This window comes from Nicotiana sylvestris, chromosome 8, assembly GCF_000393655.2.
Source record: "Nicotiana sylvestris chromosome 8, ASM39365v2, whole genome shotgun sequence".
In the NCBI taxonomy this organism is placed as follows: Eukaryota; Viridiplantae; Streptophyta; class Magnoliopsida; order Solanales; family Solanaceae; genus Nicotiana; species Nicotiana sylvestris.
This window is the reverse complement of record NC_091064.1, coordinates 110,876,308-110,895,025: the sequence shown is the minus strand read 5'-3', so window position 1 is coordinate 110,895,025 and position 18,718 is coordinate 110,876,308. Positions and strand designations below refer to the sequence as shown.

The window sequence follows — 18,718 nt, the reverse complement described above, 5'->3', positions numbered from 1 at the left end:
GTACTACTGTCCCTTTTTCCGGGGGCGCTACATTTTTTTTAAATGAATGTAGGTGGCACCATAGCGGATAGTGCTGGTCGTGTGTAGCGAAGCATCCCTCTTCTCAAGATCTTGGTGAGCCCCTTTCTCCTTCAAGGGGCTATATTGTATATCTTTGTATTGTGGACTTTCACTTTTGAGGTATAGCCGGGGCCTTGTTGCCGGCGTTGTCAAACTCATCTTTTGTATCCTAAAGGCTTGGATGGGTCTAAGAACCATGTTGTAATTCTAAACTTATGTTCCCTATAAATTGTAACTCTATGGGGATCTTGGAAACTAACTCATCTATGGTTTAATGTGGTGTTTAAAATGGACTATCAATGTAGAATGTGCTGTTTTTCCCCATCTATCCAAGTTCCTTCTGATTTACATTCAACTTGTTACTTCTTCTTGCTATAACACCACAATTCCTCAACTCAGACTCACCACACGAGACCCAAGCATAAAACCACACCGTCTAAGGCTTATAAGCCGCCGGATACTCTCTTAAATATTCCAAAATGCACTACATTCAAAATACCTACCCTGAAGTGACTCCATGCAAACCCCAAAGCCATTACCTTCACCTTCCTGATGCTGATATATAGAATCCCATAATGATATAGAAATACCACGAGTCTTGACACCCTCCAATGCAAACCTCAGTTTCTAGCCAAATATACAACTTGAAAATCTCCAATTATTACATGTAAAATCTTGAATCCATTAGAACCATTCTCGAGAGTCATCCACTCTACTCAAATCGTAATTAGACCGATCAAACAGACGGGACGACCTGTGCTCCAATAGCACTCCAACACCGTGGAGTGTAACCTCACCTTAATGCAACTAAGCAACTTCCTATTCTATGCACCGTACATCCTTTACCAATAACAACTCAAGTCATTCCATGATTCTCATACACCCATAAAGCATAGCATAAGCTTTATTGAAATTTCCTTTACTCGAGCCATCCTTGGTCTCAACCTCCGTAAGCCATAACTGATTCACCAGTACGCCTCAAACTGGAACCAACATAGCATATAACTGTGCAACCAACTAATCAATAACAAACTCCCCCACTTGGCTCAAAGACATAGATCAAAACACACAATAACTCATAATGCATATACTCTATTACTGACATAATACCATAGTGAAATTAAACTCAATCCTTCATAAGCTTGTGCAACATAGACCATCTAGTACTTCAAATCATCTGCAAATCTCGCATTCACCATCGTAATAGTCAAGCCCACTCTCTTAAGTGACCCAAATTCAAATTGCAACACATATATTTCACTAGTAAAAGAGATCTTCCAACAAACAACATAAGGATCACACAAACTTCAGAACACTCCGCAGGAGATAACCCACCTGCTTCGCCTGAAACTAACATCTCTTTATACCCTTCCACCTTCATAAATATTACGTAGTCACTTAATCTTCCTGAATCTGAACTTATATCATAACGTAAAATCTACTTCACTTCCCAACTAGGCAACATGAAAAGATCCTTCAACACACCCACAACTCAGTGCTATACATCAAATCACGATGGAAATCAAGCACCAGATAGATCTTGCTACCCCATAGAAGACCCTCCTCGTCTCATTCAATTCATATGAACACATCTCGCAGTCACATCACACTCATCACATAACTATCCAGTCATCACTTCCCTTAATAGGGATGCTATCAAACATATAAATCCAAAAACACGCGCTTGCGCAATCAGCAGCTAAGGGCTTAAGATACATCCAAGGCCCGGCCTCAAGTCCTCCAAACTGGCCCAACATCAACACACAGAGATCACATCTCGCCCCTCGATCAAGGAATCACAAGCAGTCGATGCACAACCAATATCGTGCGCTCATGCACGCATACGAACGCGTGGAAGGAATTCAAAGAGTTACATTTCAAGCAGAATCAAGGGCGCGCGATAAGAATTCAAGAATGTGATGTTTTTCCTAAAGGTTCTATAGCCTCCCGAGGATAAGTACAGACGTCTCCGTACCAATTCGCGAGACTCTACTAAACCTGCTCATGACTCGTGAGACCTATGTAACCTAGGCTCTGATACCAACTTGTCACGACCCCAAAACCGACCCGGTCATGATGGCGCCTATCGTGAAACTAGGCCAGCCGACACAAATCTCGAATTAACCATTTAATCAATAAAAATAATTTTAAGCCTTTAATTAATTAGATATCTCATAATGTAAGTCTAAATGAACAGTGCAGAATAAATACACAAGCCCGACATCGGGGGATGTCACAAGTCATGAGCATCTACTAAGGTCTGAATACAACAAAGAGTCTACAAATGTACTAAATAAAGACTAAGGAAGACAAGAGGGAGAAAAGTAGTGTTGCAAACATCGGGCAACTACCTCTCTAACTCCGATGACTCTGCCACTAAGCAATCAGCACCCGCTACCGGATTCAGAAATGCCTAAATTTGCACACAAGGTGCAGGGAGTAATGTGAGTATGCCAACTCAGTAAGTAATAAAAGTAAATGAAAGTCGAGTAGTAAGAAAACACATAAATCACGTCATAACACTACAATAAATGTAGATTTTTTCCAAACCAGTACACAAATCATTTACTTCGTAACTCAAGCCCAGTTTTAGTAAAAATCCATTAAAATAACTTTTAATGGTTTCAAACGAGTGGTAAAATAGTGAGTATAAATGATAGAAAACGTAAATAGCCCCTCGAACAAAACATGTACCATAAACAGCCCCTCGGGCATAATATGAACAGAACCATCCCCTCGGGTTACCTCACAATCACTCGTAATCAGCCCCTCGGGCATAACATGAATCAAGAACAGCCCCTCGGGCAACAACATGAAACAACAATAGCCCCTCGAGCTACATCATATCACTCACACTGGGTACCCGCGCTCACTGGGGGTGTACAAACTCCGGGAGAGCTCATGGCGTAACAAATTAGGCCCTCGGCCTCATAATCATAAATCAGTACCACACTGCTGCGGCGCGCAGCCCGATCCCATAATATCCTCACAATACAGGCCCTCATCCTCACTCAGTCAGAAATCTCTCATGCCACTCGGGAAACAGTAAAACATGATGCTCAACCCAAAATATTATTTAAATATAAAAACGGAGTAAATATGGCTGAGTTATGAAAATAGTAGAATACAAAATGATTGAGTACAAATATGAAGTCAAAACAGTGAAGAATAGTAGTAAAAATCCCTAAGGGTCCCAAACAGTTCGCACGAGGCCCAAATATGGCATTCAGCCCAAAACATGATAATACTTTTCAAAACACAATGATATCAAATAGTTTTCAATCCAATACGCAGTTTAACAGTCATACAGGATGAACTAAGTCACAATCCCCAACGGTGCACGACCCCACGCTCGTCATCTAGCATGTGTGTCACCTCGAAGTAGCACAACAATGTGAAATCCGGGGTTTCATACCCTCAGGACAAATATTTATAATCATTACTTACCTCAAATCGGTCCAAACTCTAGCCCGTGATGCCTTTACCTCTCAAATCGGCCTCCAAATGCTCCAAATCTAACCATAATCAATATATTATCATCAATATACGCTAAAGGAACAAAGCCCAAGCGAAAATAATAAAATTAACTCGAAAATCCCGAAATTGGCTCAAACCCGACCCCTAGGCCCACGTCTCGAAATCTGATAAAAATCACAAAACTGGAAAACCCATTCGCTCACGAGTCTACTCATAACAAATTCACCAAAATCCGACATCAAATGGCCATCCAAATCCCCAAAATTAACTCTGCAAACCTTCCTCCATTTTTCCCAATTTTTACCCCAAATTCTCAAATTAAATGATAAGAATCAAGACATAATCATGAAATTTAACCAAATTTGAGTAAAGAACACTTACCCCAATCAATCCTCTGAAAATCCCTTCAAATATTGCCTCAATCCGAGCTCCATAGCTCCAAAAATGCAAAAATGGCTAAAATCCTCGAAATAGAGTACTTTATATCTGCCCAGGAATTTACCCTATGCTATCGCGGACAAACTAATGCGATAGCGAAACACAAAATTTTCCAGCACTTCTTTTACCCTATGCGATCGCGGCCATTCCCCCGCGATCGTGTAGAACAAATTTTTCCAACAACCTTCTCCAACTCTTCTGGACAGCCTCTAGTATAATGGTCATAAAGTTTTGTACAAAACTCCAAATAACAATTGGTTTAACTTTCTGAAAACTAGACATCAAGGGCTACAACGTTTATTTTGGATCATCTTCAAATTCCTTATAGATTGTGAGATATAAGCTTCCAAAATTGGGTCAGTGCAGTAGAGATTTTACTCTATGCGATCGCGGGAAGACTTACGCGATCGCATAGCACAACTCCGTTTTTCCAAATTTTCTTTATGCTAACGCGGTCAGATCTATGCTAACACATTGTACACCCCTGAAGCCAAAAACCAGCAACTAGAAATGGCCTAGAAATGGTCGGAAACCACCTCAAAACTCACCCGAGGCCCTCGGGACCTCAACCAAACATGCTAGCACATCCCATATCATCATTCAAACTTGTTCCAACCTTCAGAACACTCAAAACAATATCAAAACATCAAATCAACCACGTATTCAAGCCTAAGAACTCCAAAAACTTCTGAATTTCGCTTTCGATCAAAAAGTCTATTAAACCTCGTCCGAATGACCTGAAATTTTGCACACACATCACAAATGACACAACAGACATACTCCAACTTCCGGAATTCCATTCCGACTCCTATATCAAAATCTCACCTATCAACCGAAAAATGCCAAAATTCCAATTTCGCCAATTCAAGCCTCAACCTTCCACGGACCTCCAAAATACATTCCGATCATGCTTCTAAGTCCCAAATAACCTAACGGAGCTAACCAAATCATAAAAATTCCAATCCGAGATCATATACTAACAAGTCAAAACTTGGTCAAACATTTAAGATTTTAAGCTTCAAACGGAGAACTGTTCTTCCAAATTCATTCTGATTACCCTGAAAACCAAAACCGACGATTTACATAAGTCATAATACATCATACGGGGCTAGTCATGCCCGAGAACTGGCGAGCGAAGGGCAAAAGCTCAAAACGACTGGTTGGGTCGTTACAAACTGTATGGCATTTGGTAATTAGCGGCTTCAGACATACAATCAATTAAGTTATTATCACAAGCTAGCAATCCCCTTTTTTGAGGATTCTCTAAATGTGTTGCAATGCTTTCCATTTACAGTTTTGATATCTTTGTATGATTTTGGGCCTCTTATGTTCATCAATAATAAGTGAAGATAGTATATTTCCCCTTCTGTTGGATGACATGTGACAATACATCCAATAGCATAACTTTGTTGTCTTGGTGACCACATTTTATCACTCACTGACCATATGAAGTGTTCTGGAAATTCTATGTACAATAACTGAAGCTCTTTAGCGCTCTTATTTGTTTCATTCATTGTAAAGAATTATGTTAACATTATTTTCTTAATTGCATGATTATTTAAAATTGTGTTTAGACTTGAAGTTGTCTTAAAGGAGACAAATTGTTGATTCTCAAGATTTAGTTGAAGATGGTAGACATTGGGAGTCATTTCACTGATAGGAAAGGCAAACAAACTTCACATAGCCTCCGGTGCTGACACCCATCTACCAGATCTATATTATCTGATGTCATCAATTTCTATATTGGTATCATTATTATATACGTTGAAAGCAATTTTATCATGCCCTTTACAAATGTACTTGTAGATATATTTAACAGCTTTAACATCCGAGCAAATTTCAACATTTATGTGATAATTAAACTTGCTCAGTAGATATGGGTTGTAAGGAACAACCCATGAATTATCAAGATATTGGCTTCTAACTTTGATAAATTTTCCAGTATCTCGCCTTCTGTAAATTGGATATGAATTCTTACCTTTATATGTTTCGTTGGCATAATCTCTGGGATATTTAAATTTACATTGTCTCATATTTTTCATGTATGGACTTGTAGGATTTAAACTTCCACAAGGACCATGCATCATATGCTTAACAACCAAAGAATGTAAATAACTATTTGTATTACCATCTAGTAGTTCGGCATAAACAACTTTATCATAAGCCTCAGGTGTCAATAATTTATACTCGTCAGCAAGTATAATAAGGAAATGAGCGTGAGGAAGACCTCGTTTTTGGAATTCTATGGTGTACATAAAAGCAGCGACTTTTCCAAATATACTCTTTTTAACTATATCTGACTTAAGCTCTTTTACCTTTGCTTTAAATACACGACTCACTAAATCTGTTCTGTTTTGTACTTCATCAGTTGGAAGTAAGAAATCTTCTATCTCTAGCCATGTAGGATTACATGTCAAAGTTAGAAAGATATCAAGTTTTCCAAAGTGTTCTACCAACGTAATGGCATCCAGATATCGGCGCCGCATATCTCTTGGACCTCCAGTAAAGCTAACAGGAAGGAGTGTTTTTTGCCAATATTTGAAGCTTCTCTTTCGCCTAATCTTAGAAGATCAGTAAGTCTTTCTAATACCTCAATTCAAAATAATTCTTGATTGAATAGGAAAAAGTCTAATCTCTGTATTTCGAGTTTTATATATTCATCTACAGAATATTGTTGGAATAATCTTCCAGAATGTAAAATTCCATTTTCTTCATCATCTCTAATTTGAAGTTTGTAGCAGTAATATTCTCGGCAGGAAACAATATTTTTTTTCTTCCTTTCTTTTTTCAAGATTTCTTGTTCTATATTAAGTAGTCCATCAATTGAACACATATTAGTTACACTTGGAAGTTGCTCATGTTTGCAGGAGGCACGAGGCGTAGGAGAGCTAGTTTTTTGTTGAACCCTTTGGATGCTGCAATGCCATCCGTTTTCACCGTAGGGAAATAACAAAGCATATTGTAATGGGTCGTTGTAGCCATAGTAATAGTGAACCAGTTGGTTACTGTTACTATGGGTGTAGATATGAATATAGGGTGTAGATAAAGAACATTCCAATTCTTTATTAACCCATATAGCTGCGACTTCTGATATGCTAGGTAAATTATATGTTCGTTGGTCCAAGGTAGAATCACACTTAAGTGCGATGTAGAAGTTAGATAAATCTGGAATGTCTGTCAAAGATTTCAGAAAGATAGAGTATGTATTAATTTTAGAATGTTCATCAATTTTGCAATAACCGACCTGTCAAGTTTTTCTGAAAATGCCATCTTGTTAACTATATCATCATCATTGTCATAAATAAAGCTGCAAATTTTTGGCTTTGTTATCTCTGGGGGTGAGGTTATTTATAAAATGGTACATTTATCCTTGAACTCTAAAGGTATAGACACCTTGAGTTCTTTTGTAACGACTCAACCTATCGTTTTGAGCATTTGCACTTCGCTCGGTAGTTTGGGGGCACGAGTAGCTTAGTATAATGTATTAGGACTTGTGTGGGAAATTTAGGTTCATTCCAAGTTGATTTGATATGTTTTGGCGTGAGTTTTTGGAAGTCAAAAGTTTGAAAGTTCATTAAGTTTGATTTGAGGTGCATTTAGTCGTTTCGATATTGCTATGTGTGTTTTGAGGCCTCGAGTAGGTCTGTATTATGATATAAAACTTTTTAGTATGTTTAGACGGGGTCTCGAGGGGCTCAGGTGAGTTTCGGAGAAGTTTGATTTGTGTTGCGCTCGTTTTTCTTATATTTCGATGTCGTTTCTTCAAGCATAAATGGTACCACATTGAACAAGTGAGATCCGATTTCTATTTTTATTGAAGCATTAGATTTGTATCATAATTACGGAGCCATATAAAAAAGAATCGTCAAATTTAGACATCGTATGAGGATTTTATGGTCATTTTACTAAGAATTAGGTTGCCAGCTTTTTCAGATTAATTACGAAATTGCCACTGCTATGTATTTAAAAATCTGCACTATTTTCAAATATTGAAACCAACATATCTCCTTTAATATAAGGTCAAATGGAGTGATTCAAGAGCCTAACTTGACTAGAATTTCATAAGGAATCTATTGGTGGTATCAAAAGTGAGTTACGAGATTTGTTTGGCATAAGAAATGAGGCTGAACAATGTTAAAATGAGGTTTTTATGCATTTAACATATTTTGAGTTGGGGAGCTCGGAATAGGGTAATTCTTTGAGGCGCTTTTCAGCATATGAATTGGGGTAAGTGTTCTCTACTAGGTTTGGTTATATATCATGAATCTATCTTCGATTTTAGCTTTTGGTAGATGAATTTTAAAGAAGAAATTGGCGAGTTTTGGCCTAAAGTTTTATAATATGAATTTTTGAGTTTTGAATACCGATTCATAGTCGTATTTGAGAGAAACTAGTATGTTGAACTCGTAATTGAATGGGTTGACGTATTTTGTGAGTTTTGTCACGTTTTGAGGTGCGGGCCCGGGTTGGGATTTTTGGCCAATTTTGAGCTTTTGATAAAAGATTCAACCTTTTTCGATTGGGATTGGTTTCTTTTGCATTGTTTGATGTATTTGAGTTGTTTTTGATTAGTTTCTAGACATTCGGAGGTCAGAACGCATGTGATAGGATTCTTGGAGCATCGCTTGGCTTGCTCGGTGTCAGAATTGACTTGTTTAAGATAAGTAACTCTTCTAAGCTTAGTGCTGAGGGTATGAAACCCCGAACTATGTGTTATGTGATTGGTATTGAGGAGACGCACATGCTAGATGACGGGCGTATGGGTGTGCACCCTATGAAATGGGACTCTGTTGTACCCATGGCCCTATATAGTGGCCCTATTATGTTGATATTTGTGTTTTCATCATGTGATAAAGTAATTGAGATGTCAATCATGCTAAATATCATGTTTAGACATTATGCTGATATTATTTGTACCCATAGTGGTTATTTCTTGTTGTCATCTCACTGATTTCCATTGATATTTTGTGCTCAGTCATATTCATGCATTCATATCATATCTCAATCTCAGCTGCTGTTGTTGATGCATCATATCATTATTGTCAGGCTAGTTTCATGACATTTTGAACCCGTGAGCGAGATTGGAGAGAGAGATGACTGAGTGAGGCCGAGGGCCTAAATGTGAGGATATAAATATATATATGGATCGGACTGCATGCCGCAACAATATATGGATCAGGCTGCACATCGCATCGATATATGGTTCGAGCTGCACATCGCACCGATATATGGATCGGGCTGCATGCTGTAGCGATATTGGGTCAGGCTGCACACCACATCGATATAGCACTTGGGCTGTAGGAGCCCCTCCAGAGTCTGTAAACCTCCAGTGAGCGCAGTTGACTATATATATATATGGATCAGGTTGTACGCCGCAGTAGTTATTATACATAATTGAGTGATTTAGTGTGCTGAGTATTAACCTTAGTAAGAGAGGATGCAAGGTAATGAGATTGAGTACTCTGAGAGTGTGAGTACGTGTTTCATCTCTGAGATACATCGCATTGACATGCATACATGACATACATGCATAGAGATGCATTCTTCCTCATGCTATATAGTATCACATCATTCATGACATATTATATACATTGATATGTGGGTATGGAGAGGTACTTTATACTTGTTATTTGGAAAGAGAATGAAACATTTTATTTATTGTGGAAAGGATATTTGGAAAATTACAATTTTCAAACTTACTCGTACTTTTGGCATTTTCGGTAAGAGATGTGGGATTTTCTTTCACTAAGATATTTGAAAAGCATGACCATTTTCTAGAACTGTGAACGAGCTAAATATGTTACTTTTGAGATATCTCTTTTATACTTGCATTTATGTTGTCATGAACTGTTATGGAAATATTGGCTTTGGACCCGATCCGGTGTTAGCTCATCACTGCTTTCAACCTAAGGTTAGGTTTCTTACTTTTTGATTACATAGGGTCGGTTGTACTCATACTGCACTTCCTACACAGTGCGTGCAGATCCCGGATGCCGATGTTGCTACGTTCGATGGTTGCTGGATTTGAAGGCGTACCTGCATTCCTACTGTTGCTGCCTCTTGTTCACGGTTGCTTTAGACTATAAAATTCTATTTATGTACTTTTCAAATAGACTATGTAATTGTTCCATTGTTGCTTTGTAAACTCCATTCGTAGAAGCTCATAATTTGTACTACCAGTCCATGGGAAATGTATAAGATTTAGATAATTCTCTTGTTTAATTATTTTATTAAGTTAAATGAAACTGAATAATTGTTAATTGGCTTACCTAGCAGGTTGGGTTAGGTGCCATCACGACTGGTGGATTTTGGATCGTGACAAGTTGGTATTAGAGCTCTAGGTTCATAGGTTCTACAAGTCATAAGCAAGTGTCTAGTAGAGTCTTGCAGATCGGTATGATGACGTCCATATCTATCTTTGAGAGGCTACAATACATTTAGGATATACTTTACATCTTTCTTTTCTTATCGTGCGACATTAATTCAACTTGAAGCGTGACCCTTTGAATTCCTTCCACGCATTCGTATACGCATGTGAGCGCTCGGTATCAATGCTTGTGATTCCATATAAGAGGTGCGAGATTTTATTTCAGTATGCTGATGATGGGCCAGTCTGGAGGACTTGAGGCTGGGTTTTGACTGTGGTTTGAGCACAGAGGTTTTGATTGTGTAAGCATGTACTTTTGGATTTATATGTATGGCAGTGTCTATATTCGTAGAATTTATGGATAGATGGCCACGTGATGAGAATGATGTGACTGTGAGATGTGTTCATATGATTGAATGTGACAAGAAGGGTCTGCTTAGAGTGTAGAAAGAACTATTTGGTGCTTGATTTCCATCTTGATTTAATGTATAGTCTCGAGTTATGGGTGTGTTGATGGGTCTTTTCATGCTGTTTAGTTGAGGAGTGAAGTAGATTTCATGTCCTGATATGAGTTCAGACTTAGGAAGATTAAGTGATTGCGTAATGGTTATGACTGTGGAAGGGTATAAGGAGATGTTAGTTTGAGGCGAAGCAGATGGGTTATCTCCAGCGGGGTGTCCTGAGGTTTGTGTGACCCCTATGTTGTTTGTTGGGAGTTCTCTTTTACCAGTGAAATATATGTGTCGCAATTTGAGTTGGGATAGCTTATGAGAGTGGGATTGACTGTTACAAGGGTGAACACGAGATTTGCAGATGATCTGAAATGGTTTGTGTTGCATGAGCTTATGAAGGATTTAGTTGAATCTCACTATGGTATTGTGGCAGTAATAGAGTATGGGCATTGTGAGTTTTTGTGTTCTTTGATCTATGGCTTTGAGCCAAGTGGGGGAGTCCGCTATTGATAAGTTGATTTCACGGTTATGTGTTGTATTGGTTTCGATTTGAGGTATACTTGTGAATGAGTTATGTTCTGCAGAGGGTGAGATCGAGGATGACTTGAGTAAAGGAAATTTTGGGTAAACTTTATGAGTATATGAGAATCACGAAACGATTTGAGTTGTTATTGGTAAAGGATATAATGTGTATGGAGCAAGAATTTATTTGGTTGCATTAATGTATTAGGTTACTTCCTTGGGTGCTGGAGTGCTAACGGGGCATCGGTCGTTTGGTCTATTTGGTCAGTCTAATAGAGAGTTGAGCAGAGTGGAAGACTCTCGAGAATGGTTCAAATGAATTCAAGATTTGTGCGTGGCAATTGGGAATCTTCAGGATGTGTATTTGGCTAGAAGCTGAGATTTATATTGGACGATGTCCGGACTTATGGCGTTTCTATATCATTATGGATTCTACATATCAGTATCAGGAAGACGAAGGTAATGGCTTTAGATTCGCAGAAAGTCTCTTCAGAGTGGGTATCTCGGTTGTGGTACTTTTGGGGTGATTAAGAGAGCATTCAACACCTTATGAGCCTTAGGGCAGTGTGGTTTATGCTAAGGTCTCGTGTGGTAAGTCTAGGTTGAGGATAGTGGTATTATGGTGAGGAGAAGCATCAATTAAAAGGTAATTCAGAATGAACTAGGATAAATAGGACAGCTTGGTAGTAGGTTGGATCAGCATGGTAATGGATGTGATTGGCTCTTTTGGTCCTTATGAGGTAGTGAGTTTCTACAGGTGTTTTGTGGCGGTACTCTTGGGTTTTGGTGGTCTGCGTGGCTTTGTTGAGTTTGAGAGATTCAGTTCTGATGGTTTGGTTATGTGCAAATGGGTTTCGAAGAGTTCTCGATAGTTTCTACCATGGTTGGAGATATATATTTTTTACTGGCATAAGGAGCATATGATGTATAGTGATTTTCTCCGGATGAAATCAAATGGAAAGTTTTTGGCTAATTGAGTAAGTAGTTGCTTGTGACTCGGAGTGGATTACAAAGTTCTCGTATTTTTTGTATGATGGCATAGTATATGCGGTGTCTTGTGTAGGATTGAGATTTGCATGTGTAAGATCACGGTTCAGTTTTGAAGGGGAGGTCATGAGTCCTTAGGCAACATGGACAGTTTCAGATGACTAGGTAAATAACATTACTATTTGATATGGCTTGAAGAGAGTATACATTTTAGAAGGGGGATGTGTTTTGATTTATAGATACTTCATTAGTATTGCGGCACTCTCCTAGTTAATCAACTGTTGTGTTCAAATTTTGCTTTGCGGCACAAAAGAATTATAGAAGTATTCCTCGCGGGAAGATCATGTATGAGAGATCTGTTAGACATTTAGGTGGTGGAGTTGGGATCATATATGGTGATTCATGTGTTCTATGGATTTGGAGACTTGGAGCTCTCAGGAGCAGATTGTTGCATGGTTATGGACTGTGAAGTATGGTTGAAGCTAGCCAGGTGATAGTATGTGTTATAATTCAGTCATTGTGGACTTTTGGAGGATTATTTATCTATTTGTGGGTGACCAAAGTTGATTTTGTGGTCCATAGGTAGGCCCAATTAGGATGTGTATTCTACACCGAGTCCGATTGGTTGGCTCCACAGTGCTTTTGCTGAGGGATGCGCCATTTGGTTGTTGTTGAGCTTATTCGTGTTCTGAAATGATCTATGAGCTACTCTTCTATGCTACGAGGAGTGGTGATTCATTGGTTATATGCACATATGGTGCGGTTTTATTTGAGCTTTATAACAAAATTTGAAAGAGATGAGTATTTAGGTATTACATGATTGATTGCGCGTTGGCTATGTTCTTTCCTGATTATGGTAGTATGTTATTTGCTCTTTGTGGTTATGGTAATGCACTTGGATGCTTGATGTTGAATTTTGCGTGGTTATTGATTTTGAGCAGGATGGCTCGAGGTATATAATATGGACCAACGTTTGGATGGGTCACATATTGTAGCAGAGTTATGTTGAGACATGATCCTTTGTGTTAGATTCGTGTGTTTTGGTTATACGGTGTGTGATAGGTTCTTAGCATTGCTTTATGGAGGTACCTGTTGAGCTTGAGAGATAATTCCCTCGTCTGAGTCATTTTTCATGATTGAGTACATTTTGAATATTTCTTATTGGTGCACGGATTGCACAAGTTGCGGCTTTAGATTGTATTAATGTGTCATGTCACTAGAGTGAATATGTTAGATGGGATGAGGTCATTGTACCTAGAATGGGTGCTATCAGATCAGAATGCGGTATATTTGGAAGGATATTAATGTTGATCGGCTTAGATATTTGCTATAGTTCCTATCAAAGGACAGGGAGTTCCACAACTTGTTGGTTTAACGAATGGTTATGAGTTTATGCGTGTTTCTTTCATCATTGGCAGTATATGAAGGTGTCAGAATGAGGCTCTGTTTGATAAAAGGTTTATTACGGGTATTGGGTTGTTTTGAGCAACTATTGTGGTTAGAAGTTATTGCTATGAGTGTTTGAGTTATATGGTATATCATGTGATTCATCTTGGGTTACGGATATGGCTTGATATAACTTGTTCAGACTTATACAGTGTGTAGATGCGAGATTCTGATTTTATGGAAAATTTTGAATGTGAAAAATTTGGTTCTAAGGCTTATTGGCTAGGTTGGATTAAAATATTTCAGTCATGTTGTGTTATCAGACCTATATGGGATAAGGTGACATGGGATCACCCCCGGGTATGAGCATAGTGAGGTTACACAGCGATTTGATGGCTTTTGGAACAACTTTGGGTACGTTCAAGGACGAACGTATGTTTAAGTGGGGAAGAATGTAATGACTCGACCAGTCGTTTTGAGCATTTGCACTTCGCTCGGTAGTTTGGGGGCACTAGTAGCTCCATGTGATGTATACGACTTGTGTATGAAATTTGGGTTCATTCCGAGTTGATTTGATATGTTTCGGCGTGAGTTTTTGGAAGTCGAAAGTTCGAAAGTTATTAAGTTTGATTTGAAGTGCATTTTGTCGTTTCGATATTGTTATGTGTGTATTGAGGCCTCGAGTAGGTCTGTATTATGATATGGAACTTTTTGGTATGTTTAGACGGGGTCTCGAGCGGCTCAGGTGAATTTCGGATAGGTTTGGGTTGTGTTGCGCTCGTATTTGTTATGTTTCGACGTCGTTTCTTCAAGCATAAATGGTACCACATTAATCAAATGAGCTCCGATTCTTGTTTTTGTTGTAGCATTAGATCCGTATCGTAATTACGGAGTTATAACAAAAAGAATCATCAAATTTGGAGACCGTATGGGGATTTTAGGGTCATTTTACTAAGAATTGAGTTGCCAGATTTTTCAGATTAATTACAAAATTGCCACTGCTGCGTATTTAAAAATCTGCACTATTTTTAAATATTGAAACCAACATATCTCCTTCAATATAAGGTCAAATGGAGTGATTCAAGAGCCTAACTCAAGTAGAATTTCACAAAGAATCCATTGGAGGTATCAAAAGTGAGTTTTGAGATCTTTTGCACAAGAAACAAGGCAGAATAGTGTTAAAACGAGAGTTTTATGCATTTAACATATTTTTAGTAGGGAAGCTCGGAATTGGGCAATTTTTCGAGGTGCTTTTCAGCATATGAATTGGATAAGTGTTCTCTACTAAGTTTTGGTTATATTTCACGAATCTATCTTCGATTTTAGCTTTTGGTTGATGAATTTTAAAGAAGAAATTGGGGGTTTTGGCCTAAAGTTTCATAATATGAATTTTTGAGTTTTGAACACCGATTCAGAGTTGGATTTGAGTGAAACAAGTACGGTTGAACTCGTAATTGAATGGCTTGACGTATTTTATGAGTTTTGTCGGGTTCCGAGGTGCAGGCCCGGGTTGGGCCTTTTGGCCGATTTTAGGCTTTTGATTAAAGATTCGACCTTTTCCGATTGGGATTGGTTCCTTTAGCATTGTTTGATGTATTTGAGTTGTTTATCATTAGTTTCGAGCCATTCGGAGGTTGAAACGCGCGTGATGGGATTCTTAGAGCATCGCTTGGCTTGCTCGGTATCGGAATTGGCTTGTTTAAGATAAGTAACTCTTCTAAGCTTAGTGCTGTGGGTATAAAATCCCAAACTATGTGTTATGTGATCGGTATTGAGGTGACGCACATACTAGATGACGGGCGTGTGGGAGTGCACCCTATGAAATGGGACTCTGTTGTTCCCATGGCCCTGTATAGTGGCCCTATTTTGTTGATATTTGTGTTTTAATCATGTGATAAAGTAATTGAGCTATCAATCATACTAAATATCAATTTTAGACTTTATGCTGATATTGTTTGTACCCATAGTGGTTATTTCTTGTTGTCATCTCACTAATTTCCGTTGATATTTTGTACTCAGTCATATTCATGCATTCATATCATATCTCAGTCTCAGCTATTGTTGTTGATGCATTATATTATTATTGTCGGGCTAGTTTCATGACATTTTGAGCCCGTGAGCGATACTGGAGAGAGTGATGACTGAGTGAGGCTGAGGGCCTATATGTATATATATGGATCGAGCTGCACGCCACAACGATATATGGATCGGGCTGCACGCTGCAACGATATTGGGTCGGGCTACATGCCTCCGTAGTCTGTACACTACCAGTGAGCACGGTCGACTATATATATATGGATCAGGTTGCACGCCACAACAGTTATTATACAATGTTGAGTGATTTAGTGTGCTGAGTATTGAGCTTAGTAAGAGAGGATGCAAGGTAATGAGATTGAGTACTCTGAGAGTGTGAGTACATGTTTCATCTCTGAGATACATGGCATTCACATGCATACATGACATACAGGCATAGAGATGCATTCTTCCTCATGCTATATAGTATCACGTCATTCATGACTTATTATATATATTGATATGTGGCTATGGAGAGGTACTTTATATTTGTTATTTGGAAACACAATGAAACATTTTATTTATTTGGGAAGGATATTTGAAAAATTACAGTTTTCAAACTTACTCGTACGTTTAGCATTTTCGGTAAGAGATCTGGGATTTTCTTTCACTGAGATATTTGAAAAGCATGACCATTTTCTGGAACTGTGAACGAGCTGAGTATGTTCCTTTTGAGATATCTCTTTTATACTTGCATTTATGTTGTTATGAATTGTTATGGAAATATTGGCTTTGGACCCGATCCGGTGTTAGCTCATCACTACTTTTAATCTAAGGTTAGGTTTGTTACTTTTTAAGTACATAAGGTCGGTTGTACTCATACTGCACTTCTTGCACAGTGCATGCAGATCCCGGATGTCGATCTTGCTATGCTCGATGGTTGCTAGATTTGAAGGCGTACCCGCATTCCTACTGTAGCTGCCTTTTGTTCACGGTAGCCTTAGACTATAAAATTCTGTTTATGTACTTTTCAATAGACTATGTAATTGTTCCATTGTTGCTTTGTAAACTCCATTCGTTGAAGCTTATGATTTGTAATACCAATCCTTGGGAAATGTATAATATTTAGATAATTCTCTTATTTAATTATTTTATTAAGTTAAATGAAATTGGATAATTGTTAATTGGCTTACCTAGCGGGTTGAGTTAGGTGCCATCACGACTGGTGTATTTTGGATCGTGACATTTTTTCTAATTCCTTATCGTACTTTACACAAAGTGAAGTAAATACGAACATGTTGTTGTATGTTCTAATATAAGTACGGAAATGATTGGATTCATCGTTCACGCCAAAGTAGAGGCTTTTTAACTCAGAAGGTAGGCGTTGTGAAACTAAATTTACCGAACTATTACTACAACAAAAGCTAGGAGTTTCATATTGAAATCTTCTAGCTCCGCAGAATTTACAATTCGGAACCCTTTTTAGAACGGAAGGATAGCTGGGTAGCTAGTTGATATTCCAGCACCCTACCTATGTTGAGGTGCGTCCTGCAACATCATAAATAGTTAAATTTTCATTATATGTTCCTGATGTAGAGCGTGTAATATACAAGCAACACCTAAAAATATGTTAACTATCTGAGGATAGCCTAAAATGCCGGAAGTTAATCGAATATTACAGTTCAATTCAACCAACCATTTCGGAAAGAAGAAGGTATGTCTCGGACGAAGGTAGCAGCTTGTCCTGGAATCATCCTTTGAGATTCGGAAGAAGAATGACTTTGATCGGAAGGATTGGCGGAAGAATTTCAGAAAGACGACGGTTTCTCGCAGCATATTCAGTCCGACGTTGCTCTAGAAGTGCTGCCTTTTTATCAGGTGGCATCTCTCTATACGCGATACGTCGCCTAAGGTTTCTTTCACTATTTTTGGCACAAAGATATGGATTGTCTGTCGTGTGATCAATTAGGTCTTTATCCATCTTTCTTTTGTTAGAAGACATTTGACTTGCACACATTTCATATAGGCCTTTTGTTAAAGTTGAAAATTTATAAGGGTAACATTTAATCTATTCCCATATTATAACATAAAACATAAGGTAGAAGCAAGTTGCGTTGTAGCTAAACATATAACGTTATAGATCAGAAGCTGCAAAAATTACCTGGTGTAGCAATACTGTTTTCACTTTCCCCCAGAGCAAAGTTCACTCTCAAGAGCCTGAAAAATAAAATTGAATAACCATTATATTCTAACTGAATCGAGGAAACATATGCGATAATTTGCGGGAAAAATATGATATATTAGTATTGCTTGAGGTAAATATCATGCGTGTATACAGCTGAAGGTAAAAGCAGACGGTGTTGTTTTCGGATCGAAACACACTTCATTTTCTGTTTCTGTTTCTGTTAGTCTAATTTAAGAACATGCAAATAAGCAGATATGAATAAGTTCACTACTAACAGAACAACAAAATTTTGAATGTGCTCAATTATTAGCAAAAACCAGCAGCCCAAAATACCACAAAGAATTATAACACACATCTACATCTTAATTTTCGTTGTTTAATTCAAGTTGTAGGTAACACATCCAGCACACAAAATAGCTTGATAGAGATCAGAGAAGATTAGACCTAGAATTTTATATTGAAACATAATTAAAATACATGCATGATTGAAAACACAGAGGAATAAGCAAACAAATGTCCATTTCTCTTCTTTGTAGTGAGGAAACAGAAATTTTACCAAATTATTCCAAAGAATACATAACGCAGGTAACAAACACAAAGAAAATAAAAGATAGAAATAAAACGAAGAAGAAGTAAGCAAAAAAAATAGAAGATTAAAAACAAAACTGACAAAAAAAAGAAAAATAGAAAGAAAAACTCACCAAAATGGGAGAAAGAGCAAGCGAAACTATAGAAAATAGAATAGAGAAATTAGTAAGGCAAATGATAAGTTACTTGCTAAATTTTACAAGAAAAAGCTATGAAGGTAAAGTGGATCTGACAACAAATCAA

At 38.0% G+C, this 18,718-nt stretch overlaps 1 long non-coding RNA gene across 3 annotated transcripts in view; it reads right to left on the bottom strand.

The window, feature by feature from the left end:
* The window catches only part of LOC104238966 (uncharacterized), a 34,581-nt gene that overhangs the window by 14,304 nt on the left and 1,559 nt on the right, over window positions 1-18,718 (bottom strand). For 2 of the 3 annotated variants that reach the window (XR_011401569.1, XR_011401570.1), the window contains exons 2-4: window positions 17,864-17,919; window positions 3,919-5,033; window positions 3,508-3,575 (exon numbers count right to left, since the gene is read on the bottom strand). This is a non-coding gene — a long non-coding RNA (uncharacterized lncRNA). Of the gene's footprint in view, window positions 1-2,411; window positions 2,474-3,507; window positions 3,576-3,918; window positions 5,034-17,863; window positions 17,920-18,718 lie in introns of all 3 variants that reach the window. The other variant, XR_011401568.1, reaches the window with a different exon arrangement.